The 27,810-nt window shown below is 44.8% G+C and overlaps 2 long non-coding RNA genes across 2 annotated transcripts; both read right to left on the bottom strand.

The window, feature by feature from the left end:
* On the bottom strand, positions 1-26,557 carry LOC106492287 (uncharacterized). Its single transcript, XR_001293969.2, has 4 exons — positions 26,472-26,557; positions 24,216-24,353; positions 20,986-21,417; positions 1-69 (listed from the first exon to the last, which is right to left on the bottom strand). It is a non-coding gene; the product is annotated as an uncharacterized lncRNA (long non-coding RNA).
* LOC106492285 (uncharacterized) lies at positions 16,780-20,793 on the bottom strand. The gene is made up of 2 exons (XR_001293966.2): positions 20,761-20,793; positions 16,780-20,638 (listed from the first exon to the last, which is right to left on the bottom strand). It is a non-coding gene; the product is annotated as an uncharacterized lncRNA (long non-coding RNA).
* Positions 26,558-27,810: the final 1,253 nt, after the last annotated feature.

The following is a 27,810-nucleotide window of genomic DNA, read 5'->3' as shown; positions in this document are numbered from 1 at the left end:
CTTGACTTCTCTGATTTTTTGGTTTTCTGCTGCTACAGATATGAGCTTCTTACTCCAGAGCTGCAACACCTGTTACATATTGAAAATAAGAGTGTTGAAGAAAGCTTTCTGGTTTTCAAATTATTTATTTGCAATTTGCCTGGAAATATCCAATTAAAGTTTTAAGAAAGCCCATAAACCCCCAAACGAAATAAAGTATTACTTAATACAAGGTTTAGTTAAGCAGAGAAACCATTTGCCAAATGGTGCTAGATGTTTGCATACTTTCAAAACGTTCAGGAAGTCTCTGTGCTATAGCTACCAGGAGCCAGGAGAGTATCCTGAGGAAGTATTGCTATATACTACATTCCTTGGCATCCATTATGGGTCACGGATAGAGTCAGAATGCTGGACTTACGCAATCTGACCTGGTAGTGTTATGAGTAACTTAATATTATTTGCAATGCACAAAACCAGACAGAACATTGATTAAAAACTAGCCATCAAGCATGTTAACAGAAAATATCATGTTTCTTCTGTCACTGATGCATGTCTTCGGCAGGTTGTTTGGTCTAATTTCCAGGAGCGCTCCCACAAACACTATTTTTGTTTCAGGAAACTTGGAAGGGCCATGGCAAAGTTTGTTGTGTTTCTGTGACGAGCATGGTACGGTCACAAGCATGTCGTAGACACAAGGAGAAAAAAAGGCGCTCGTGGATGGCTGTGATGTTCTGGGGTCCAAGGTGCTGCCACCCAAAGCTGATTCACCTCTCTCGGGCCTCCAGTCTACCTGGTTTGGGAACGCGGGCGCTAGTGTTCGTGACATCGGTCTGCTCCCTTCGTGCACGCAGTCTCTAAGTACGTATCAGAGACTGATGCAGGTGCAGCAAGCGTGCTGGACAGTGGTGGCCAGAGAGGGGTCTGACGCGCTGGTTTATCCCTTGTGGTTGAACACGAGCGTGATAAGGTATTCAGCGATAGCTATTCGGCCTCGTATCGACGCCTGAGCACGCTGAACCTCGCGGGTGATGCTCAAGGGAGCGACTGATGCGGCCGCCTCCGCTGCGGTGCTGGGTGCGGGCCCCGGGCAGCCGCAGGCAGGGCGCCGGGCAGGCTGCGGCTGCAGGGATGCGCTCGCTGCGCTGCCCTGCCACGGACCCCTCGCGGCGGCCTGCTGGCGCTGGCCAGTCCCCGTCAAACGGGGGCGGGGGGAAGCAGCCAGCAGCCAGCTCCTACACCCTGCTAGCTTCTCTCTCCGCAGACGATGGTTTCAGCATCGCCAGCTGTGTTATTCGTCGGTGTCCGCCTCCGCTCCTGGTCGTGGCCGCCCTGCGAGCCGTGTGCCGAGCGCCGCGCGACGCCCCGCTGTCGCAGGAGCGAGCGTGCTGCGCGCCGTCTCCGAGCGCCGCGTGGGATGGGGGCAGGAGCTGCCTCCGTGAGCCGCGGGGCTCGCCCGGCTCTGCAGCTCCGCTCCTTTCCAGAGCGGGCACAGCACAGTTCTTAGCGTTCACACCCTTTTCGTTAATGATATTATTTTGTTATTGTGAAAGCCACAAATTCACATGAACAAGCTGAAGATTTTTCATACAGCCTCTTTTTTTAAAAAAAAAGCCTTTTAAACTTAGCACATACCCCAAAGCCAAATGATATATTTGTCTCACATTAAGAGGTGGAGAAAATCTAGCTTCAATAAGCAGCTTAAAAGGGAGCAATTTAGAAACTTCACAAATCATAAATCCAAAATTACTGGATTTGTAGGCGAGGAACAGTTTTATCTTTAAAGTTGATTAAAAAAGTTGAAAATCTTCTTGAAGCAAATGCATTTATCTACCAGTGATATAAAAACGGATGATTAAGTCCAATAACAGTCTGGGACTTGTAAGTCACTTATGAGTTTCCCCTCGTAGTTCTTATTCTTGTTCCTCAGGACAAAGCTCAAAGCGTAAGCAAGTGTGAAAAGGCTAACACGATTCACGGCTGCAGGAGCGAGGGGTCTGCCCAAGGCTTCCAGCCCACCAGGAGCGCGTGGCCGCGGAGGAGCGGACAAGCCGCTGCCTCGAACCCCCTCCGCTCCGAGCCCCGGGGCATCCGCGCACGGATCAGGCGGCCCAGGGAGGCCCGAACTTGCTGCCGCCCCGGCGCCTCGAGAGACCCCGCGTCACTGAACAGGGCCTGAACCTGTGATATTTGGAAGGGAACAGGACGCGATTCCTTGCTGTGTTTGCACTGTGCGGTGCGCTGGAGGCACTGTTTGCTCCAAATGTTTTAGTGCTTCCCTGCTCGAGGGAAAACTGCACTATATGTGGTGCCTTTCCTGCGTCAGAAATGTCCCCAAGGGGAAACATATGCGTAATAACCGAGCTGGTAGAGCTTGTCCTGTCTAAAACCAAGCGTGTGCATTAAGGGCCTTTTTCCTGGGGGCTCACAGGCTCTCATTAAATGTGGCACACTTACAGGAGCATCTTCCACGGGACTCATATATTTACGTTAAATGACAGTAACAGAAAAGTCATGGTGGAGACCTGAATTAGTCCACGTCCTACTCAGGAAATGAATAGGAACAATTCAATTTTTTTTCTTGCTGTCCCAGAATTTGGAGAAAAGAAAGGAAAAAAGGAAAACCTCCGTGTCTGGAAAATTATAATTAACCCAGGTACATGCCACTTGTACAGTCAAAAGAAAGAGTACACCGCAATTTTTGAGTATCCTGCTTAGATATGAACAGTGTGAATCCACCTGCAGTCTGTTTCACAGTGTAAAGCATTGTATTGCCCCTGTAGACTTGGAGCCAAAAAAGCATCCTTGTTTTGCTCAAATGAAGATCAGAGATGCTTTATTTTTGAGGCAATATTAAGAAAACACAGTTTTCCTTATCTTCTCAAGTAATTTTTCTTTCAAGTATGCATTTCTACTGACTTCAGATAGACAATTCAGACACCACAAGCTTCAGTTTATCATTTAAAAGGGTGCTTCTCACTTTCAGTACATTTCAATAATCATTTTTTGCTTGTTTTTTTTTTTAATGAATTCATAAAGAAATTTACATGTGCAATTAAAATTAATTTTAATTTGCATCTTAACCTTGGCAGAATCAATATTTAGCTGATTTCTATGATCCATCCAAGTCTAATATTAATTAAGGAAAAGATCAATTCCACTGCTCCTTTTAAGACAGTTTTATACATAACAAATGTAATATATTTTAAGAAAATAAGAGAATTATGATTTCAAGGTGGAAGTCTGTAACTAGCTCACTCCTTAAAACAGGATTACTGAAACATGCACATAGATTGTTACAGGATCTCTTGGTATTGAATAATCTTCCCATAAACATTCCACATCTGACCCCTTTTATCAGGGTCAATCCTTTAACGGTTATGATTTCCCAAGGAGTCAAACCTTTGTTTTTGACTTTTCTAAGGTAATTTTATTATTATCTTAAAAATTGGAATCAAACAGCTGACATGAGCCAATGAGTCCTTTTTACTCTTTTTCTGTTCTGTCACAGTATTTTTTAGATCAGTTTGTTGGTCATTCATGTAACAGTAATTCTTTACAACTTGTTCTCCAATGAAGTCATCATGGAATAAACTTCAGTCCACATACAATTATATTGTCTTAATTTTTAAATTATAGCATTAAAAAAATGTTTTTGAAGACAGTCAGAAAGAAACACAGGCAGTGTTCAGTCACTGAGCATGCATTTCCATCCACCCTATCTCTATCAGCCAAAAACTGCAGCTGAATGATCTTCGCTAAGGTAGAGAAATCAGCTGTGAGTAGCTGAACACTGGTCATCTGCAGGGCGTAGCGATAACCAGCTTGTGGTGATCTACATTAGCATTTCCACACTCAAAATTTGACAAAAAAAAAATCAACTCTCTCATATAGCTTGAGCATTGTTTTGGCAGATGAAGTGAACTGAATGAAATGTTTTTTTATGCAACCATCAAAATCAGTTTATGCCTCCTTTATTACAATGCAAAGCTTTTTTAAGGAGCGGTAATCTCTTTTAATAGCACAAGTGATAGCAACTGAAAGAAATGCTTAAGATTTCAGACACATAAGTCGTATTCCTGGCACAGAAGTGGTAAATTACCAGCAAAGTACAGTTTAGGGCAATTACTCTGAATTTAACCTAATTATGTTAATTAATTAGGTAATTTGAGGGAAAAGTGGCAGACATCTGTGGAATAGAGGCATGAAAGGGGTATACTTGCACCTGTTGAATAGTGAATACTTGAATAGTGTGAGTTGAAGAACTGAAGAAAGTTGTAATATGGCATAAAATCAGCTTCTGTAGAGTCCATATTATTGTATGTGGTGGAAATAAACTACTTATCCTCAGACATACATTTTGAAGACCATTTATAGTTTTCCTTGGAAGATAAAGACTGAGAGGATGGCGATGAAGCAATTACTTTGTGAAAAAATGTTTTCCCACTGGTAACTGGATGCTTCTGTGCTTTATTACTTGCTTTTGACAGTTCGTTATGGCACACAGAGCTTTTCTTAGTGTCTCTGCCATTAGAGGGGTTTATCGCAGTAGCCTTAGCTTGTTAGCAAATTTCATATTTGTTGTTACAATGAAGTATGATGTTTTATTGGTGTTCCCAAATTCAGGGGAAAGTTTCTGTTGCTAATGAGTTTGGTTAAAAGTATTTGTGTGTGAAGAGTGGGGAATTAATCGCACGCTAGACATGATTTTCTTCTGGTATAGGCTGTGACTACAAAACGCTTTCCCTCAGAGCCCCTGGCGGGGGATAACGAGGAACAGCTCATTAGGTGAGATTGGCAGGGACTGTCTTTGCTGTAGTGGGTTAATTTGTACATTTGTTCAAGGGGTTCGTTCAGAGATGGAGTCCGCTTTCCTGGATCTGAGCTGAACGTCCTTGTTGCTGTAAGATCTTTTCTGTTCTAAGATCGGTAAGGTGGGTGTTGCAAATATTCCCCTCGGAGCAAGTGTGGTCGTACCACAGGGACTAGCTGCACATCACGGTTTCTTGGGGTTGCCTTGAGTGGCCGGCGGTTTGCTGCACGTAGGTCTTCTGTATGTCGTATGCCACCAGTTTTTACACTGATCCTGGTGCCTAGGAAGCTGATGTTAATGTAGACATGTTCCACGGAGCATTTGAAGGAGGGATGGCGACAATTTAATGAATTCCAGGGTCGCAGTCCAGTTGTTAAAGAAATGATTTGTGTGTCTTGTGTGTAAACTAAATTATGTGGTACAATTTTCTGGCTGCTTCCTCATAATGCTTTATGGAGAGACTGACACCTTGTGGCTCATTCTGCTACGGATTTCTGTGGTTTTGGGGAGCGGGGGAAAGCCAGTTAAAAGCCAAGCTGTGACTAAGTGTGAAGTGGCTGATTTTGGATGGAGGCACGGTTTGGGGCTGGGAAATTTGCATATAATTGATTAAACTGTTCAGCTGCTGCTATATCCTCTCTGAGCACTGCTTTTGCACTTTTATCACCTATTGACCTTATAAACTCTCTGGAAAAATGCTCCTCCTACTTCCTCGAAGTGTCTTTGGCCAGTGGCTTGGTTACATTCCCCACTCATTCCAAAAATTTCCCTATTTCCAATAAATTGAAATCTCTCTTTCCTACCTGACCCTTTCTGTCACACTTTGAGATTATGGTCAGATGTTTGGGACTAGAAGCATTTCAAGGAATGCTGCTACTGATGCACTTGTCCTCATCCTCCTGTAGAGGAGCCTCCGTTTTGTACCCAATGCCTCCTGCTTATTCTTCCCACCATCGCTTGTGCTCTCTTGTGCCTGGAGGGACTGTGAGAGCCCCAGGAAACCTTAGGAGCATCCAGGAGGCTCCTGAAGTCTGATACCTTTGCAGCTGGCAGGCAAATGTCCATATAGCCCTTAGTGGCACTACAAATCTGGTTATCCATATGTCTGATAATCATTACTGCTGCCACGTAGCTGTGCAACTACCTCTCAATCTGTTTTATGTTGCTGGGTTTGGAACACTTAAGGCTTGTATTTTAAAACTCTTCATTTATTTTAAGAAATGAATTTAAGCTTCCAGATTCTAAAATGTGTCAGGTTTCAAAAACAGGTTTCAAAACAAAAGCAGGTTATAAGCTTTAAATAAGTCTTTTCTCTTATTCTCTTAACTAGCTACATTTTACACTGCGCACATGTACAAGGTAAATGAACTTTAGGTTTACCTGAATGCTGTGAGCTCCCCCTAAGCAAAATGTTTCACTATGGTCTTCAAAATAATCATAATCATTACCCAACAGATTAGTCCCTTTTCTGTAGTAATGAACATCTTTTGGAAACCGTTTGATATTTCTGCCAGTGGCCAGGGAGAAAAATTCGCCCTTTTCACTCTAGTCTTTTATTTTTTTGTTTTTGTCATTTGAAAGGCTTGGCAAATCAGCTTTTTACCACACAGATCCTTCAGTGTGACAAAGACATATAGTTTTAGCTGCTGAAGAATTTAGGAAATGATCACTATTTAACATCAGGTTGCGATTAAATGACCCGCATGACTGATTAAAGATGATGCTGTGCTATGCTCCTGTTGCTTCTGCAACAGCCAGCTTGGTATTTTCTGTATTTCGTAGTTAGCAACAGAAAAGTTCCAAGAGGTTTGTTCTCGTACGTGCTCCTGATATTATTTCTGTGATCCTTGGAAATTTGCTCCAATACTCATTCTGCAAAGCAAAAAGCTTCTTTTATTCATGGGCTACCTTTGACAGCCTGGTAGAGGTCACCATCCACTTGGGGATTCACGAATAATGCTCAGATTAGATCGTGATTGCTCTTATCTCCGCACTTTTGGAGAGCTGCACGTGTGTGTTCATCGGCAGATCTTCTCTGGTTAATATGTGTTGCGTAGGTGACCAGGAGCAAGGGTTTGCCCTGCTGGTCTGCGCTCCCGGGCTGGGGAGGTGCGAGGCTGGGCCAGGCAGCGCTCGGGCTCCCTCCGCAGCGCAGAAGGGCGGTGGGGGGCTGCGGCACCCTGCAGGGCTGTGGAGATGGGCCTGGGCATCGCATGGGCGGTGGAGATGGGCCTGGGGGTGAGCAGGCCACAGCAGAGGCAGGTGGGGAAGCCGTGTCAGAGGGAGCTGGGATTTTGGAGTGGTGCAGCCCCAAAAGCTGGGGTTGCGGTGTTGTGGGAGCAGAGGGGGCAGAAGGGTTTTGGGGGGAAGAGGTGGCAGGGTCCCTAATGATCTGGGCAAGAACTGGGGGCAGTGGGGGCACACTGGTGAAGGGCACCTGCAGCAACAGGTCACCTATCTCCCGGCACAGGTGCCTCCAAATCCCCGCAAATGTATCCCGGTGAGCTGTGCCTGCTCCCTTCCCTGACCAAACCTGCAGCCTTTCTTCCTTTCCCAGGCTTGCTCTCCTGGGCACAACGGCCACGTGCTAGCGAGGGCCCAGGGCTCTGGCTGCTGGTCTTCATGTGACCTGGAACTGAGGCCGAGTGCAGGAAATAGTTGCAAAGCCAGCAGAAGTCACATCTCTGTTTGCAGCTGCAGGGACGTTGGTGTTGCCTGGCCCTGCTCCCCCGCACCGCGCTGCTGAGGGACAGACTGCCCACGAGCGGTGCAGCCGTGCTTCGGAGGCGGGTATCTTCTAGCACTTCTGATGTCAATAGGAGAGTCCTGACGTCCGTGAAGTTGTCCTTATCCTCTAATGCAACACATGGAAACGATGTATTTCTTTGTAAGGGTAGTCACTGAAACAAAGTGTTTCAAAAACTTAAACTGCTTTTTTTTTGGGGGGGGGGGCGGGGGGGGAAGGGGGAAGGAAGGGAGATATGGTAGTGGAAATCAGTGGCCAGCCATTCACATCCAGCTGGGTTGGAAAATGCCGCGATATTTGATTACTGAGCTGGTGCCCACATCGCTGGTGGCTGAAAAAGTGTTTTGTGGTCCTTTAAATGCCTTTCTGTGGCACAAACAGCCTTGATGAACCGTGCCTTGAGCGGATGACTGTGCCCCTTTACTCTGAGCGTATTATTACGTTTCCCCACGTGTACCCTGCACAGCCTAAATAATTTAGAGTTCAGCCCTGAACCCGAGTAGCCTGCCATGGCTACTCAGCTTTTGACCGGTAGATCCAGCTGCAATGTAAAGGATCGCAGTTTTAATTAAATGGAAAGGTTAGCAGGAGTTAATTTTCCCCTGAGACTTCAAAATTCTATTGTGATTTTCGCACAGTGCATGCTGAGCCAGTTTGAGCAGCCGTGATTTAGATTTTCTGCTTATTTCTTCTAGGCTGTTAGAAATTCAGTATAGATCAAAACTAAAAGCGCATTTGTAAGCACTGGCTTACTTCTATAACAACATTTGTATCAGCTTCTTACTATTAGAGTGTGGAAATTGGATTTTACTTCATGAAACTTTCATGTAGTTTTCATGAATTTCCTAAGGACTGATCGGAAGATCTTTCAGTGCACACCCAGTTGGTGAGACACAGTCCAGACTTATGGGTCCCAAATCTCTCTTCCTATCTCAAAAACCAACATTTAAAAATATCATTATAATGCATTGTGAAAATCTATCGACTCCCAGAAACAAAACCTGGGACAGATACCGAGTGCTTCCACCTTGGTAGGGAAATCGATCGCTCTCAAGTTAGAAGGGAACGGCTCATTTGTCCCGAGGAGCAAAGGGGGACTGTCGTTTGGCGTCTCACCTGGAAAACAAGTCTGGTGTTTGTTGTTGCGCTGGTACAACCGCGTGCTGCTGGCTTCATCACTGAAAGCATCAGGTGACTCCTCGTAGGTAGCCCAGCCTGGGGCTGCGCAAGCAATCATTTTCTCATCAAGATGCAAAGATGCAAGGCAATTCATTATTTAAAACAGTAATATTACTAATGATTTGAATGTGACAGCTGTCTTTTGTTGAAGAAAGGGGAATACGATGGTGTTTTCAAAACTATAAAGTTGGATGGTTATGGCTAACTTTAGCCTCTTGCTGGGGGCTAGCGCTAACATGGGCTGTGGAAGAGGCAGTGGAGGGACGGGCAGGGGAAAGGCACGTGGGACGCGCTCCCCAGTTTGCTCGGGAGTGTTCCTGGACCCTGGTGCACTACTGTATTTACCCATGTGGTCAGGGTTGGGGTGCTCCTCGGGTACCTGATGGGTAACCAGCAGTCCCAGAGGCAGGTGTGCTTAGCAGGAGCCTCTCCTGCACTATAGGAAGGTCTCTCCTCGGTAAAGACCCTGTTGCTCTCACAGAAGTCGTAGGAAAGCACAGAGCAGCAGAATAACTGGGGCTGGAAGGGACCTCTGAAGTCTCTAGTCCAAACCTCCTTTATCAGGTTGTTCATGTCCTGGTCCAGCTGAGGCTTGAAAATCTCCAGGGCTGGAGATCCCAGAGCCCCTGTCCCAGCACTGCACCTTTCTCAAGGGAGGATTTTTTTTTCCTTTTGGTCTACTGGGATTTTCCTTGTCACAGCTTGTGCCGTTGCCTCTTGTCCTGCTGTGCTCCCCTGAACAACAGCTGAATGTTCCCTAATCCCAGGAACAAACAGCCGTATAAAGAAAACATGCTAAAAAAGGTGGAAATCAAAACCTGAAATAAAATTCCAGATTATTAATGCTATTGACAATCTGCCAGGTTTGGATCCCACAGAAACTCTCCGAAATTAATTTCAAATAATGTCAAAAGAAAATCAAATCCAAAAAACTGCAGCCTCTCTACAAGAGCTGCTATAAGTTGAAAAGTGAGATTCAGCGTGTTGTTGTGATGTTTATGGTGGCAGTACTTCATAACTGGTCTGCAGAAAATCTTTGCTTGTTGGAATGAAAGTGATGTTTTCTTCATCCAGAGATTTCTCAGGACTTGTTAAAAAACAACAACCCCCCCCCCCCAATTCCTCCCCGAACAGGCAAGTAAAAGTGACAGAGTGCTGCTGTGCTGACACCTTGCTTTTCTAATGAGGCTGATCCTGTTTGTTGTGGTCTCTGTGGTGGCTCCTGTGAAAACGCTGCCTGCTTTGGGTTGGTGTGTGCAAGCCGAGGCTGCTGGGTCTGCGATCGGTGGTCCCACCGGGCACTGCCTCAGAGGATGTAATTAGTAACAGCAACTGAGCATCATTTTGTATTAAGCACTTACAAGCTATGCAGGTGCCCATATTTTGTGTCTGTGCCAACCACTAATTCTGCCATGGTTAGGAAAATACAGGTAGCTATGCAGAGCATGATGGAAAAGGCGCTGCAGACCATCGAAACCCGAGAGACTACAGCTGGCCAGAAAGGGACAAGAAAAGAAGTGAAACTCGGCTAGGTAGCGCTGCCAGTGTTAATCCAGTAGTCTAACGTCATTGCAATGTGTAAGAGTCTGAAGTAAGAGTGCCCCGGCCTGTGCCAGCCTTGTGCTCGTTCACAGTCGTTCCCTAATTGCGCGCTGAGGGTGTGTAAATGCTGCGGCACAGAGCAGCGCAGGGCTGCGTGGGCTGCTTAAGTCTGGGTGCGCGATAACCGGGTTTGCTGTGCTCTGGGTCGGAGCAGAGCCAGCAACACTACGTCTGGTGTCCGGCTGGTTAATGAATAGCCAGGTTAGGTGTCTCTGCAGCGCGCACCCTGCACTTCTGATCTTGAATTAGCATAGCTACGTACATCTCACATCTGTCTGCACCTGACCACTCGGTTCCCACCAGCAGGTTTCCACCAGCCTGCCCTGCTTTTCTATGACTTTGCTAATTGGCAGGAGGCAACTGCATTTTGCTGGTAGTTATGAGGCACTCCGTTAGTCCTACCTACTGCTCATGTGCAATCAAACCCCATATGCATGTCAAGCCTAATGCATGCCCTCCACTTGCAGCTTGTTGCATGTGTTTGGATCCATACAGAAATAAAAGTATGAAATAGCTCTGACTCATCCCAGAGCTGCTGGACAACTGGTACACATAGGCGCAGAACATGCCGTGCATCCTGGACTTGCAGGAGATGCTGCATCCGGGCTGTTTACTACACAGAGGCAGTGTCCAATGCAAACCTATTCCGTCACGAGATCACAGGAACGGGCCAGCGATCCAATGAGCCTAAGAGGAGCCAGTGATGATTAGGGAAGGAAAAGTATAAGAGCGGGGCAAACACAGTGCTTGGTTGCTTTCCCAGAGTATCCTCCCTGGTGGGGGGGAGGGGGGGCTCTCGTTCAGTGGGCTCTCGTTCTCATTCCACTTTTGTCCGTTCACTTTTTGAACCCACGTGAACATTTTTGGTATGTACAACATGCTGTGGGGGGGCTTCCACCGTGCCATGATCTGCCTGTGAATAAACGTGTCCAGTTAATTCTGAATCTCCCATTTGCTAGTTTCATTTCAGGTTCATCTCATTTCATTTTCATTTCATTTAATTTCGGGTTCATCTGTCAGAAGTTCTTGTATCACAATGACTAGTTGGTCCCTACATACTTTCTTTAAGCAAGCCATTCGTTGTTTCACAGACCTCTTTCTTTCCTCTCACTTGTCTGCTTTCCAGACTGAGGAGTTCTACTATCTACCTTTTTCTTTTTCAGAAGACAGCCCTTGTTTCCAATTATTATTTTAGCACTTCTGTGATCTTTTCCAGTAATATCTTCTTTTTTTTGGGGGGGGGGGGGGAGGATCAAAAATGAATGTAATAGAGATAAAAGTGCTCCATGTATTTGTATTGTGTGTAACCATGTTTTCTGGCTTATTGTCTGCCTCTTTAACCAGTAAATGGTTCCTAACATTTGTGACTGTTTTTGAGTACAGAACTTAAAGCTTCACAGAACTATCATAATCCCAAGAATTTGCTTCTGGGTGATAAGAGTCAGCTCAGTGCTCATTACAGTTTTTGTAAAGTTAGGATTTTTTTTCAAGTGTAACCCTCTGCATTTATCTACAGTGAATCTAATCTGCTATTTTAATGCCCAGTCATTACTGAAAAGTCCTTCGCATTTCTTTTTGGTAAGCCTGTCTCTTACTTTCTGTAGCTGTGTGTTGTTGTCAAACATTGTTACTTCACCAGTGACCCCTCTTTTCTAGATCCTTTCTACGTTGCATTGCTCCGCTGGTGACCTCTCACTTCTGTAGAAAATTAATGATTTTTTTTTTTTTCCCCACACTTTGTTTCCTGCTTTAACCAGTAGTGTATCCACATAGGACTTTCCCTCTTATCTCAAAGTATTTCAATTCCTTAAAGAGTCTAGTGAGGGATCTTGCTGAAAGTCTTTGGGAGTCCAGTAAGCTTCAGAAACCTATCAATCAGAGCTGATGCACTCTGCCTTTGAGCTGCAGCATGTCAGTACCTTGCATGTAACCTGTCTGCACAGATCCAGTGTGCTTCACGCAGCCTGGAACCCCGGAGTTGCTGCGCACGGGTGCGGAAATAGCCTCTTGGCCGCTGCACCAGGCCGGCTGCATTGCACGCTTGTGAGGCTTACGCTCAGCCGCAGAAGCGCATCCTCAGGGCAATCTCTTGATTCACCCGTGTTTGTATGAGTCTGAGGCAAACCCACCTGCTGGTGTAAAAATCACTTGCAAGTTTCTGTTGTGCTTCTGGTGCTGGCATGGGAGAAGGCAGCGATGCAGAGACCCGTGAGGTGGCCTAGGGAGGACGTGAGGAGAGGCGCCAGCGCACGCAGTGCTGGATGAGGACACTGCCAGTACATCTGCACCACCCGGGAAGCAGAGGTCGTTCTTCAGGGCTGGGTGAAGATCTGCTTTACCGTGCTGCCTTGTGCCGTCCCCACGTACCCTCCGAGTCTCCGGGCAGCACACCTCGACACAGGGGTACTGGGCTCTGTCCAGGCTGCAGGTGCTGGCTTGGTCATTAATTATTTCTGTTTCCTCAGCTTCTTTTGGGGCAAGAAAACTCGGAATCAGAACATAGTGCTGTATACACCTGGATATCTCAATTTTAAATAGTCTCATCAACCTCACATAAATTGGATCGGGGATGCGGTTCTACAAGGACCCTTGATTTAGGAGGAGATTAAAAACTGAAGTAGAAGAGGTCTGCACACGCCGCACAGTCGCACTCACAGACGTGTGCACTCACTGTGCAGTAAGCCACCAGGCTGAGAAGGCAATGCCATCTGCTTCGACAAATTCTTTCTTTTTCCACCTTAAACATCTGTGCCAATAGCAGTACCCGTCACTCTGATTAATACTCCCCTTTGGCATTGCATCTGAATCAGATTATTTCTCTTCCAAGCTGTCATATGCATCTTCAGTAACATTATAGAAAAATGAATTCTTTAAATGATTAAGTCTTAAAATGGGAATTCTGGGATTTTGGTATTGATTTCAGGTGCAGCAAATCAATTGAGTGCTTTATTTATTTATTTAAATCTGAAAATTGCAGTGACTTTCACAATTTTTGTTCTATTTTATTGGTTTGTTCTAAATTAGCTCTTTCTATAAAAAATGAAAATATCATTTGTTTTGGCAGCAGGGGAAGTTTCTAATCAAAAAGGCGTTATCAGCAGCTCAAGGCAAGGCTGTTGTGAATCATGAGCCCCAAGTTTTAAGGCAGGTTTCTCCTAGGAGGCTCTGTAGGGACTGGAAGTGCTGCTATTCTGCCTGAGAAACCTCATCCAGAAATCAAGGGCATTTAGTCCTCTGCTTGTCGGTCTGGAGGCTCAAGAGCTTCTGCAGTGAACTACATGGGGTGGACACGACTTCCCACCCTTCCAGCAAGCCAGGGTGCATGCTGCCTTTGCAAGCCAAGAGGAGGAGTGATAAACTTTATACAGGGATGGGGAGGGGCATATGTAACCTTGGAAATAAAGAAAAGCAGCTGTGCGATGTTCCCTTCCCCTCTGTCGTCACTGGTGTCCCCATTGCAGCAGAGAGCTGCTGTACAGATACCCCAGGCAAATACTAGCTAGTTGTGTGTCTGTACTGGAGCTGACCGAAAGCCAGGCAACTCCACGGGTGTAGTATTGCATCACTAACTCCACCCGCCTTTGGAAATGTGGCATAAATAAAACAGAAATTAATGTGAAAATGAACTCCCAAGGGCAGCTCCATTCCTCGTTTCCTATTTCATTCACTTAATCTTTCACTTAGCCACTCTTTCTCAATTTAAATGAAGAGTTTAAAAATAGGTGCTTATATTTCAGATGACTGAAGTTACTTCCTACCCAGTATTTGTCTCACAAGACCTGCTGAAGAGCAATACTGCAGAAAAAGATCTTGGAATTACAATGAATCATAAACCAAATATGAACTACTAGCAGGTACTTTTCTCCCCCCCCCCCCCCCCCCAGAACAAAACAAGCTCAGACATGTAAACAATGGTATTTTCTGCAAGTTGTCGCAAGGCAATTCTTCCGATCTGCATGGCGCTGATGAAGTTTCAGATGGAGAACATCATCCCAGATGATGCACTATGAAGGTCATTGATCAGCTGGAGAGTTCTGGGGAAATACAACAAGCATGACTGGAGATCTAGAGGATATCGCCTAGGAAAGGCTGCAGAAATTGGTACCGTTTCATCCAGAGATAAGAAGGTTAATGAGAGACTTGCTAGCAGTACTGCTAAAAAAAAAAAAAGAAAGAAATTCTTCATATTTACTCTAGGTAAGGCTGGAGGTAATGAATTAAACTGCAGCAAGGGACATTCCTTTCAGGTAAAAAGCTCTGAGCCATAAGGATGGTGTGCACTGGAATACAACACCTGGAAGGGGGCAGATGCTTCATCACTGGACGGCTTAAAAAAGATTAAATAAACCTTTGTCAAGGATGACATGGGAAGAACCGATCCTGACTTCAAGGCTGGGGATGGAGTAAGTGACTCTTGCAGTTCCTCCCTGCCCTGGCCCTTCCCATGCCACCTCTAGGCTTCTGGATGATGCTGAGTTCCTCCAGGTGGTCAGGTGCACTAAGGGGTCCCTCCTTTTACAGAGCAAATAGTTTGTGTCCTGTCATCTCCTGGTTCTGTTTCTGTTTTTTTCTAGCAGAAGGACAGTGCTTAGTTCCCGATGGCAGAACATACCCTTTTACCCCCAGACTGCGGCTTCTCCAGCTTTCTTGGTCGCTGGGGTCTCCTTTCAGAGAAAAAGCCCCTCACAGAGGCCACTCATCAGTAACTGCCACTTTATTACCCTAATTTTATCCTTGTTCAAAGCCCAGAGAACTGCAGGTGCTAACCAGGTAATGAGCTGTTTTAGCTTTGCGGCCGAATGGTTTTGTATTTGATTTGCCTTCTTAATTTGCAGCTTCAGTGGTTTGTGGTTTTGGGCTTGGTCTCAATCTGCATCAGCAAACAATGAGCTTCTATGCAAATTTGTGCTCTTTGTGTGTTTTGTTCCTGTGTGTCACGGCTTGATTCTTATAATCCCTGTTCATCCTTTAAAAATGAATGGTGCTGATGCTCCTGCTTCACGCTGAAGCCGTGTACGAGCCTTTAACCAAAGGCTGTTGGATAAAGTCCTACGGTATCTTGGCACTGAGGAGTGTCATGATGTTTTATGCAACAACCATCAGGCCACCCAGCAAGGTTTTCTCTCACTTTCTTTTTCTGCCTCAGTGAATCCTCGCTGCTTCAATGTGCGTTTTCCTGCCGCCTGGCTCAGGCATCTCTGCTCAGGGGCCCTTTGCTGAGTGTTGCCGCGAGATGCCCAATTCCTCCTGCGCACCGTGAAGGGGTCCCAGCAAGCGGTGCCCGTCTGGCAAGCATGGAGCTCCCATGGAGTCCCCGAAGGGGTCACCCCTGCGGCTTTGACGCCCATCTCCAGAGCGAAAGGCTCGAGGTGAAATAATGCCTCCCCCACCATCTTCTGCCAGAGCTCCCTCCCAAAGACGTCGCAGCGAATCTGCAAGAGCCTTCTGCGGCCAAGGGACGTGCTGGCCCGGCTGCAGGCAGACACGGGTCTCTGCTGTGGCCCGGTGCAGACAGACCCGTCTTCCAGGGCTCAGGTGACCTCCCACGCTTTAGAAACGTGCGACTGCTGTATGCTTCTATAGAGTAACAAAACTATATACAAGTATATATAAGTATATACAAATATATATAGATATAGATATAGATATACACACACGTGTGCATGGGTGTTGGTATGTATTCTATACAATTCTATAGAACTCTAAGATATATATGTATTTATATAGACACGCACACACACATATATACAAAAAGAACGAGAACTCCAGAACTCTATGAAATTAGACCTACGTCTGTCTATCTACGTGCACGTACCTGTACCAGGGCTGCCGCGGTTACGAGGCTGGCGAAGGCTGGACCAGCCTTGGCCAGGAGCTGCTGCTGGGGAGGGCGCCGAGTGCGGCCAGCGACCGCAGCCCCTGCAGCCCCTCCTGGTCCCCGCGTTTGTCTGGTTGCAGCCCTCCCACGCGGTGAGCAAGGATCTCACCGGGCTTTCCCCTCTGTCCTCGCCAAAGGAAGACCCTTCTACGCTTGATTCAAGAGCTAGACAGAAATTATCATCGCAAAGATTTTGTACTTCATACTTTTCTTACAAGAAAGCTAGATGACTATAAAGGCTAGATACTAGGAAAAAAAATGTCGTGCCAACCCTCTTCTATTGATTATTTCCCCAGGTTTCTATCATCAGCACACTACTCCTAAGGTAATAACTTCTGACAAAGCTACCCATTAAAATGTTAAATGAGTTTTCCCTTCAGATGAATCCTTGACAAACTGTGTGGTATTCTCCTTTCAGCTCAATAATTTACCTTTCCCTGGTGCTGTCTCCTTCATACTGTTTCTTTCTCATCTTACAGTTCTTCCATAACTTCCCATTTATCTAATGCTTTTCCAAATGCATCACATAATAATTTAGATTTTATTATATATTACTTCCAAAAACATCCACTTGAAATACATAAATAAGTAAAAATAAAAAAATTTATTGAAGAAAGGTATCAGGCTAGCATAGCAAAGTGTTTTTGATAAAGACAAATTTACACACCAACATGCATAAATATAATGAGCTTTGTTTTTGAAATAGAATCATACCAAAACTATATGTCAGTTTTTTTCTGAAAGTCTGAAAAATTTGAGAAATGTGGACTTTGCAAAAGAAATGTAAAAGTTTTTTTTTTTTGAAATGGATGCTTTTCAAGAATTTTTGAACAATCAACATTGACATGAAAGCTACATCAAAAGATTCCCAACAAGCTCTGCTGCCTTCCATTATGCTACTGCTACGATGACAAACTAGATTTCTTGCTATCATTTGCAAGCTGCTATAATAAACTTGGTATTAAAAGCATTTTTATTACAGTACTGACACACAAAAATCTGTTCAAAGGAAACTTTAAATGACAGAATTGCAGAGAATTATGCCGGTATCAGCAGACAGGCGGGCATTACACCAGCGTGAGAGGAGCCATCACATAACATGCACATACAGCACGTAACAGCTGTCTGCAGTGCTCCCGCAGAGCCAAAAGCGAATGAGAACCCTCCTGTGTGGCCGACGGTGCCTTTTCTGTTGCAGCCTGAGTTTCCAAGCCTCTGGAACCGCTCAGCTGTGCAGCTCTTGGCACTGCATTTCCAGTGGGATGAATTGTTAGAAATTTCAAATTTTACTGATGTGAGTTACAGCTTTCAGCTGGTGAAATGCTGGCGAACAGAAACACACACTTTAAAACTGTTTTTACTCAACAATGACTCACGACTCACTGGCAAAGATGACTGGAAGCTTGTGTTTGTGTCACCCACCGAATTTGTGCCCTGGGAAATTGTGTGCAAACCTCATAGTTCAAGTACAAAAAGGCGTTTGAAGCCTAATTAAAATGCAGGTGTTTTCCAGGTTTAAAAACATATTCTGCCCTTTCTGAGGGTGGTCTTTGGGGCAGTCGTTGTCAACAGACCACAGAGAGCCGAAGGAGACACACGAATCACAGCCCTTGTGCTCACCTAGGCTGGACTCAGTTTTTCACTTACTTATCCAAGCCACCGAGCGTTTCATCAGCCTCTTTGGTGGAGCAGGGTCAAGCTCTCCCTGTTCCTCAGCTCTGATGTATTTCATTGCTGCGGTCTCAGCTCGGCCGTTCAGTTTCATGGGGAAAGGGCAAAGGAATGACTCTTGCTAAGGCAGGCAAACAGCACAGAAGTAAACTTTTGCTTCTACACCATACTCCTTCAGTACAGCGTAGTTGTAAAAATTTGTGTTTAATAGAGTAAGAACCGAAAACCTATCAGTGACCTGTCTTCTTTGCAAATATGATGTATCTATCTTTGCAGTTATGTTTTGTGTACTTCCCTGGTGATGTTATTTATTGCTGCAGAATCTTGTTACTCATGACACCATTTCAACCAAATTGTTTACTGAAGACAAGTATGCACGTAGGAATAAATCTATTCCTGTCTTATAACATGCATAATAACAGAAATGTGTTCCCATGCAAACATGTTCCCCAGCTGCCAAGGTTTATTCCTTGAGCACAATGGTTTCCACATTGTGTGCTTAAGCATGGCATTGCCACAAAACACAACTTTAACATATAGCTAATTTTCAAAACAAAAAAAATATTTCAAACTCGGAATAACCTTGGGTCCCATTAAATTATGGGGTGAAAAATGAGGCATAGTTTCTATCCCTTTTACGAGACCGGAGTTGAATGTGTGACTGAGAAACTCGTGTCTTAATCCCTTGCTGTGTGTTAAAAAATGATGGAGTACATGAATGAAATTTTGTCACTCCAATACCTACATGATAAGCAAATAAACCTCCATGTAGGCTCAGCAGTAATCTTTAACTGATTTTTCTGGATGTTTTATATCTCATACAGCTCAATGGTGACCATCAAAATCCTGAATAAAGAGATGAAATCTCAAAGATTGAAGAATCTGGTCTTCTGTGCGGTGGACATGTGTTTCCACACTTACACAGTTCTAGGAGATCCTTCACATAAAATGTGAGTCAGGGAAATGACTCAACAACAATTTCTGCATTGATCGGAGAGACTGTGTTTTCACCTCTGCAGTGTGTCTCGACAGCTGGATCCAATCAATACCAAGGCAACTCAGGTTGTCCCAGCGTGAGACCCAAATACACACAGGACCAGTCAAACAGCAGAAGAGCATCTGACAGGGGGAGCCGTAAATCCTGGTTAAATGTGAGGTGGACATCACCTGCCCCCTGGAGACCTTCTGGATTTCTTGCTACTCTTGCTTAAGGAATGAACATATTCACTGCTGTTTCAGATAATCTGATTTGTATTCTGTTATTTTAGTTAAATTTAATCAAATTAATGTATGTCTTCAAATTATTTAATTAGTGTAAGAGACAAGATGCTAAAACTTCCTGTTTAACTTCAACCTAATCTTTTTGTTATTCTCATTTTCCTTTTGGCATGCAATCCCCTGCAAGTTTGAATTAAACTTTTCTTAAGCCTAATTATGCAGCAGATCTTAATGGCTGACAATTTCCTTTGTTGCTTGCTGTGCATTTACCAGTCTCCCAGTTCTATCTCATCAGCAAATTTAGCAGTTTATGGATAGTCTCTCTGTGTAGGTCATTTATACATATTAGAATGAAGAAAGGTTCCAACAGTGACCCTTGGGATCTACAGTCAACACTTGCTGGCTGCTTGCTATATATTCATTTATAAGTCCTTTTCCCTACAGCCTGTTTAAAATATTCAATATATATCCTGAAATGCTTCTACTTTACCAAGTAAAAATCTGCAGCTGATTTCTACACAGGTTCTCCATGAACTCTGTGTAGACTGTCCTGTGTGGTCTCCACTTTAAGGCAATGAAGATAGTGTGACTGTTTGCAGAGTGAATGGTTCAGTGAAAAAATTGGAATGAGATTCATGTAAAATAAAATTTTACGTCATATTTAATACTGTTTATTCTGAACTTGTCTGTAGTATTACTTTCCGACCTTGGTCACCTGTCCTGAACCTGAGTGGAAAAATAGGAGATTCTTGCTGCTTGCTTGTTGAAGCCGCTGAGGAACCAGGTCCTAACACTGATGCTTGGGTGGGAATAGTTAAAAAACTGTCTCCCAAAACTCAGAATGAATTAGCTTTTAGCCCCACCTAAAATTTTGTAGCAATCCTGTGAATTATGGATTTTCAGAGATTGCAAATGCCAGTTTGATCACAGTATTTTCTTCCTGAAATAAGCTAAAAGAGGATAGAAAGAGGTAGTTGCTTTTGCAGCCTTTTCCTTTTTACATTTCTGGCAGAACTCTGGAGGAAAGAGCTGATGCTGTGCAGCTAGCGAGACTTTGTAGATAGGGATGCAGAAGTAGTTCTTAATGAAAATGAGCGAGAGCTGAACACACTGGTAGTATCTGTGGGGGCAGAGAGGACGTCTAACCGAAAGAACCTCTGCCTGTAGCATTTCAATGGGGGATCAAAACTGGTTTCAAAATAAGATTTTCTTATAAGGTGATCAGGGGGGGGAATGTGACCTCCAAATGAGCCACCTGCTTCTGGGTCCAAGGCAGGCAGAGACAGCAGAGACAGCCATGCCATCATTAGACTAAGGTCTGGATTCCTCACCAGCGTCCAGTTTCACCATTTACAGAGTACGTACAAACCTATATGGGTCATTAGCATTTTGTGCCTCTGACCCATAGAAACGTAATGGAAGGCAAGTGATGCAGCATCTGCTTCTGACCCCGATCCTGCCCCCGCGCAGATCCATGAGACACAGCTCCCGCCAGCTAATACGCGGCTGGGTTCTCCTGGGCTGGCCTGCTCCCGCCGCATTCACAGCAGGTGTTCTAAGCAAATACAGAAATCTTCAGGCCAAACACATTCGTGCCCCTCCCTGCAGCCCCCCCCCCCGAAAAAAGTAGTGAATGAATTTGAGAGAAGCAGCATTTTGTAAGAATTTGATTCAGACCTTATTGGTGCCTGAAGGACTAGTATTTATCCTCAACATTCTGGCATCGTTAGTATCAATGTTTATAACAGAAGAAGCAGACCTTTCTTCATGGATAAGATAACTCCAGAACTTCTGATCTAGTTTGTATCCATCAAGACAAAAAGGTGTATTTCCACAGGCATGAGAGGCATTAATATTGCACCTCAGTAGAAAGAGCACAAGGAAGAGGGAACCAAATCTTACCCGACGTCTAAGCAAATGGCCAGATCCCCGTTCTTCCATGTGGGCAGTATCCGTGTGCCTGCGAGAGCCCGTCCCCGTCGCACGCAGAACAGGGGCTGCCGCGGACTTTTACAGCTTCCTCTGAGGAGCGCAGCGGGAGTCGTGAAACGAGCCGTGTGCTGCCTCCTGCGTCCCACAGCTCCCAGTAGCTGATATCAAACAGTAGCCAGTAATTTTCTGAAGAAGCCTCGTGGCTTCCCCAGCTTAAGCAGGGAACCGAGCTGATTCCTAACTTGCCGCAGCACTACAAGTTAAGGAGGGCAAGAGCAAAAAGGGTCCCAGCTGCAGGTCCCAACATTGCTCCTTCCCCTCTCTTTCTCATCTTGATCCAGCTGCAGCTCTCGTGCAGCCTCGGACCTCCATGCTTCTCAGCAAGTACACTTTCAGGTTCACCTGTAAGTTTGAAAATATAATTAAAGGAGTGATTTTGAAAAATGCATCTTTCCTCTATATAGATCATTACAGCGTCTTGGACATGTGGCTGTCTTTACATCTGCGTAGACTGCACAGCAGTTCCTTTGCTAATAAGTGCTACTGTTCAGAAATCATAAATTATATGCAAAGTGCAGATGTACATTCTGAAAAACACATGATTATCATTACTAACATTACTTCAGGAAACAGAAAGTGACATGTCAACAGATGAAGATTTAATCCTACAGAAAGGAAATGCTGCATGTATCCTGTTCAGTAAAACACAGGAACAACTTTACGGGATTTTGACTCCCTCGTGGTAAAGCAAAGATGTTGCTGTGGGATAGTTTTGCAGAGGCCATTTTTTTAGCTAGTCAGTGTGCCAGAAACATCGTACTTCCAGCATTTCTTTATTAATTATGTGAGCAGCAATAAAATGGCATTCTCTAATTTAAAATTGGTCTTGTGCCGTGAAATTATATTTGTGGAATGGAGAGGACTGTATGTGTTTTAATTTTATACATTTAAAAAATATATATCTTTGACTATAAACTTGGCCCAGTGCCATTTTCACTGCATTATAAGCAGCAGAATCTATTCTAATATCTTCAGATTTTCTGCTAAAGGGGTATTACATTTAATGACTTGTTTCATCAACAGGTTTTTGAATGAATTTCCCTTTCAAATGTATGTATAACCTTGGATTTTCCTTTATTCTTCTTTTTTGTTTTTGTGCTTGTTGTACATATCAAAAACATCTTGGGCCAGTATTTTTACAATTGTCTGGCCTTTGCAGTATAAAGAAACTGTAATAATACACAGGGCAGCAGAATTCCTGTCTCCTTTGCCATGTGAATTATTGCCACATTCAAAGAGTTTTAATAAATCAGGCATTTGTGCTAGGTAGCAAAATTTCTTGTGATTATGTTATTACGTGATGAATAGCAACTTCTACTCACAGGAAGGAAGAGTTGAGGACGCAAGAATTATCCCTGAAGGCCAGCTAGCACACAACACTTTGACTGAAAAATAACAACAGTCTAGAAACAACAGGACACACGCTGAACGGATTAGCAACCAGCTAACTGCGAGTCTCAGCATGCAACTGTGACAGAGAAGCATCACTGTGAAACTATTCCCTTCACTTTATATTTGTCTTTGTTGTCAGTTATCCAATGCGCAAGAATGCACTATCTGTATTTTTTAATGTTTCATGTTAGCCCCAAACCATGGGATAGGTATTTACCAAAGAGAGAGATTGCTACACAGAGCAATTGGGATAACTTGTAAAGCTTTGTTAGGCAAATAATTGATTTTAGTATAGTCAGATGAGATGCCTAAGAGCAAAGAATAAAGGCTAAGAGGTCAGAGGAGAGATCTTTCCCTGGGAAGCAGAGATTCGGAGAAGGATTTAGGTCATGGTGACTAAAGGAAAAAGACCAACTGCCACAGAAAAACTCAGCTAATTAGTAGCAGACATCTCATAATAAGGAATCTCTGGGCCAAGTCATCAAAAGGGAGTATCAGGAGCCGGTCTCTGCTTCTGCCCTGATCAATGTTCTGCAGTGACTCAGGGCTCACCGTCGGCCAGGTGGCATGCAAAATGAACTTTAGGAAAAGTTCTTTACTTCCACATGACAGGACCGTTGTAAAGTTTGATCAGATGAAGAATCTGACCCTGCAGATACCATAACCTATGCACCTGAGAGCCTTAAACTCATTTAAGTGTTAAGTCTTAAGTTCAAATCAGATTTCTGAGTTGATAATATTCTAAATAGCAACCTATGGCTGCAGGGCCTCATACACAGAAGTCATTACAGGGAGGGAATTGCCATTTAAAAGTTTAGTGTTTTAAGACTGCTACTATCTTGAAGAAAAGTCTAATGGATGGATACCTTAGGAGATCAGCTGCTGTTTTACATTATTGGAAACTGTGATTCTTTGGCAGTGCCTGGGAAAGGTTATGCTGAGCATCTGGAGCCCTTGCGCTGCTCTGCAGCACCACCTGCCTCTCGCGCTTCTGCCAGCGCCTCTCGTCCCAGAGGCACCCAGAGGCCTTGGAAAGGGGAGGTGGGTCTGACTTCAAGCATAGGGGAGCACAAGGCAGCGTGAAGTTACATCTCCTTTCCTGCCTGAGCTAAGGGTATGACTCTGATGGGAAGCTGGCTCCTCGCTTTCCCTGTGGACCTGGAGGAGCAGCTCCATAGCGGTGTCTGGCGCCTTTGTGTTTGGCGGCACCAGGTACAACCTTCCAGGAGACGAGTGAGGAAGCAGTGTTACGCAGGATGCATTATGTCTTTGGCTGCTTCTCATAGGCGAAGGATGGATTTATCTGAGATTTGGGCTCTTCCTTTTTGGTTGGCCAAATTGCACTGCACATGCAGAAGCAGAACTGGTTCTGGGGTGAATGAGGGGCTTGAAAGAGGAACAACATGTACAAACACGATGAAAAACTAATGGGAATCTCCTGAGCATCTGCCGGTAATTTAAATTTTGTATCATTTTAAACCAATTGTAGTATTTAAATGATTAGCTGATTTCAGCTACAGTTTGAACCAGTCAAGACTAAGTATAGCGCTCCTGAAAACAGATATTCACTCATCAAAATGAATGAGCAGTCGTAGCAGATAAGCAGCTAAGAAACAGATTTTTATAATTTCTTTAACAGTTGTAATAGTTAACCTTATATTTGCATTCATTAGCCATGAGTCATGGTTCCTTCAGAAGCCATGAGTGTCAAACACCTTATATTCTGCTGCCAGAAAAAGCAGTCTCACCTCCATAAATTGATAAATTCTCAAAGAAGTCCTCCGAGAGCATTACTTCATGGTTTTTCATTCATTCTGCGATTTTCCTTGATAGAAATGGGAGTGGAGAGCAGCAAGACTGTTCCAGCGGATACCCGCTAACGATACCTGCAGTGACACATACATGAAGCCAGTGTTAAACGACAGCAACACCATACGGTGTCAAAGGGTTGTGCTTTCAAAACAGCGCGGAGCCAGAATCGCTGTACTGATTGACTCGCACCTGGAGTTTGCAGTTTGAGACCACATAAGAAATGGCAAATTTGGAAACCTAACTGGAAACATTCTGTTATATCATCATTGCAAACACAGTGAGGCATTTTACCGTTTAAATGAGATTACCTTGAATAAAATAAATACAAACATCATGGCTCAAAGCACCTAACTGCAAAAGAACGTATTGGACTCTACACAGGCCAAACTGTATTGAATTAGCAATGTACTATTATAAGACCAAACAATTTTTTGGAAGCAATTTAACTTCATTTCAGAATGTGAATTTGAAAATATGGATCATTTGCTTATTTTGCTCCACTCATTCACCTGCATTTTCTACATTATTTTCCTTTGTTTTCCTGTACTCCCATATAGTATTTCTCCCGAGATGATTATTTTTCACAGAGAGTATTTCCGGTTTTAAAAAGCATATGAAAGCAGAGTTTACATTTGATTTAGTTGCACCAAATGACATAAAAGGGATTGTTCTTTATTTTTCAGTATTAACTAAAACCAAAGCGTACACTTGAGTTGAAGAAACTGCATTTTCAAAATAATATTAAAATGTATTTTAGGGAGCGCATAAAGCTTTATCTATCATCAGAACACAAAAATATCCAAATGCATTAAAGAGTGCTGGCAGTTAGGGTGTTGCCTTGAAAATATAGCTATTTTGAGTAACCTAACGGTTGTGCAAACATAATTTATTTTCTTGATCAAGGTAATTACTCTTTTTTTCCGCAGAAAACCACTGACCTGGGCTTGAACAAGCCAACTTTGCAGCATTTAGCAGCAGTGTTTGAAAAAGCTCTCCCACTGTTTATATACGGGAATACCTATAACTTTGCAGCTTCGTCATTAACGTATTGACGTTTGTTTTTGAAAAGCGGCAGCTGGACTAATTCTCGACTGAAGGAAAACCCCTGCGAGAAGATTATTTGTTGCTAACAGACTGAAGCCCTTGAAACTGATGGAAGCGAGGCAGCAGCCGCCGAACGCCGGGAGGGCAAGGCATCTCGCCCAGGCTCCCCGAGGACGAGTCCTGGCGGAGGTCCGAGCGCTCCTCTGCCGCGGGGCTGCTCACGGCAGATCGGAAGGGCCCCGTTTCGCACGGCCTGGCTGCCGGCAGCCCCAGCCGGGAGGCGCCTCGCGCTCCGGATCCGCGCTCTGACCCGAGGTTTGCCTTGGCGAAGACCGGCAGCGGCGAGGCGCCTGCTTTGCCGCGCTGCCGGCCGTGCATCGCGTGCGAGGCGAGCCGAGGATGCCTCGGCAGCGGGGAGACCCGGCGCGGCTGCGGGAGGCTGCGGCCGGCGCGCGGCGGAGCTGCCCACGTCCTGCTGCACCAGGCTGGGGCTCTGGGACAAGGACTAGCAGCTAGGCAGCTCCCTGGCTCCCTCCTGCCGGGCCAGCGCCTCTACCTCTACCGCACGGTCCGAGTTTCACCAGCTCACTGTAATACTGAGCTCATACAGTTCCTCTGTTTTCCTCTGCAAAATTTCAGGTTATCGCTTTGCCCCAGGCCAAATGGCTTTCATTACAGATGTCATCTATTTTTCAAACCATTTCCACTGGATGTAATGAAAGAACATGAAGATAGAGACCTATTTATCGAAGACAGAAAGAAACAAAGGATGTCTATCGCTATTTGATGAACTCTGGCATAGCTCAAATGTATGTGTGCTTAATACAACAATTTAAAATGCTCCTTAGCTCTTCTGAAATGTCAAGCTATTAAAAAGCATGTATTTTTAATATTTTTACTATTTATTGATAAACTGAACTAGAACACACAAATTGACTCGTGAGAAAATCATTACCAGCAAAAAATAGTAAGCTGTAAACTAGCATAGTGAATGCTTCTCTGAAGCAATCTGTTTAGGAGCATTAACCTCAGGGGAAAAAGTTATTGCAGACAGGAAAAAAAAAAAAGTTCTAGGACTTTTCAAACTGTAAAGTTATAAGGTAGCAGTTATCTAGGGGTCTCCTTGCCCATGCGGGCTCCCTGCTCACCTGGCACCTGTGGGTCCCCAGACCACCGTCCAGCTCAGCCGCTCGCCGGCAGGAGCCACCCAATCTGCAGCGAGCAGCAGCTCCAAAGGGGCTGGAGCAGCAACACAGCTGCAGGATTAGCAGCCTTTGCTAGCTGCAGGGAAAAGGAGACTCCAATTATGTCTTTTTCCTGCCCAATCAGCTCCTGCTCTCGTGACTCCAATTGCTAGCAGCTGTATTGGGAGAGGAAGAAATTCAAAGGACTTGTGAAGAAAGAGGGACACGTGAAGCAGTCTGGCTGGTTAAAACAGGAGCAGCAAAATGAGAGTGGAGAGACTCTGTCTCCAAGCAGTCATTGCTCCTTCAAATACCACGCACCTGCACTTCCCTGTGGTTTTTTCCCCCCTCCAGAAGTCTTCTCTGAAAGGAAAAAGGAGGTTCAGACGCACTCCAGAGTTTCTGCAGCTGCACATCTGGCTGTGTCCAGAAGCTGCCCTGGGCTCGCTGTGCTGCGGCAGGTCAGCCCTAACGCGTGTGCAGCAGGTCTGGTACTGCCTACGTGTGGGCCGCTGGTGCGGCGTGTGCACTCCGTCTGATGCATCCAGAACTCAACACCTAATCAGCACAAACTGATAATTTGTCAAAGAAAGCCTCAACAAGAACACGGATCCCCAGTACATCCTATTATTGGCCACAACAAAATAACTATTCTCTCAAGTAGTGAATTAGAAAATGATGTTATACAAATGAACTGCAAGATTGCAGTGTTGCTTCTCCAAACTGGCATAGAAACGATATGAAAATGCAAGGTAAATCTCTGAGAAGCCTGGAAGGTGTCGTGCACGCGCAGCAGCTCCTACATGCTGTTCCATCTAGAGTCGCAGTGCTGCTCTTCTCCCTCCGAGTCTCTTCAGTTTCCCAGCGCTCCTTGAGAAAAAGAACACCTCAGCATTTCCAGTGGCAGCTCTTTTCTAGAATCTAGATTAATCTAATTATTATACCTTGACGTCAAAATTATTCTGAATGTTTTCTTTGTAGGCCAGTAAATTATCACTGCTAGTAAAACGCCAAGGGCTGTGCAATGAGCCGGCTGTGCCTGGGCTTGCCCTGGTGTGAGCTGATGGTAGCTCGTTGCAGCTGTGATGGCAATAGTCCACCTGTCAGGAGAGTAATGCCCACATTTGTTTTAGTTTTACCTTAGTCTTGTGCAACTGTACGGTGTAACACCAGTTAGTCACTGGATCGTGCTAACCGGGAGCCGTCGTGGCTAATGGGAACCACCTGCAAGCCCACCAGGACAGCGTGGTGTGGGCAAGCGCCGGCGCGGGGTGCCAGCGGCCCTGGCTGCAAACCGGGATGT

This window comes from Apteryx mantelli, chromosome 4 (assembly GCF_036417845.1).
Source record: "Apteryx mantelli isolate bAptMan1 chromosome 4, bAptMan1.hap1, whole genome shotgun sequence".
NCBI lineage: Eukaryota > Metazoa > Chordata > Aves > Apterygiformes > Apterygidae > Apteryx > Apteryx mantelli.
Note: the sequence above shows the minus strand (reverse complement) of the source record. Positions and strands in the feature narration are given on the sequence as shown.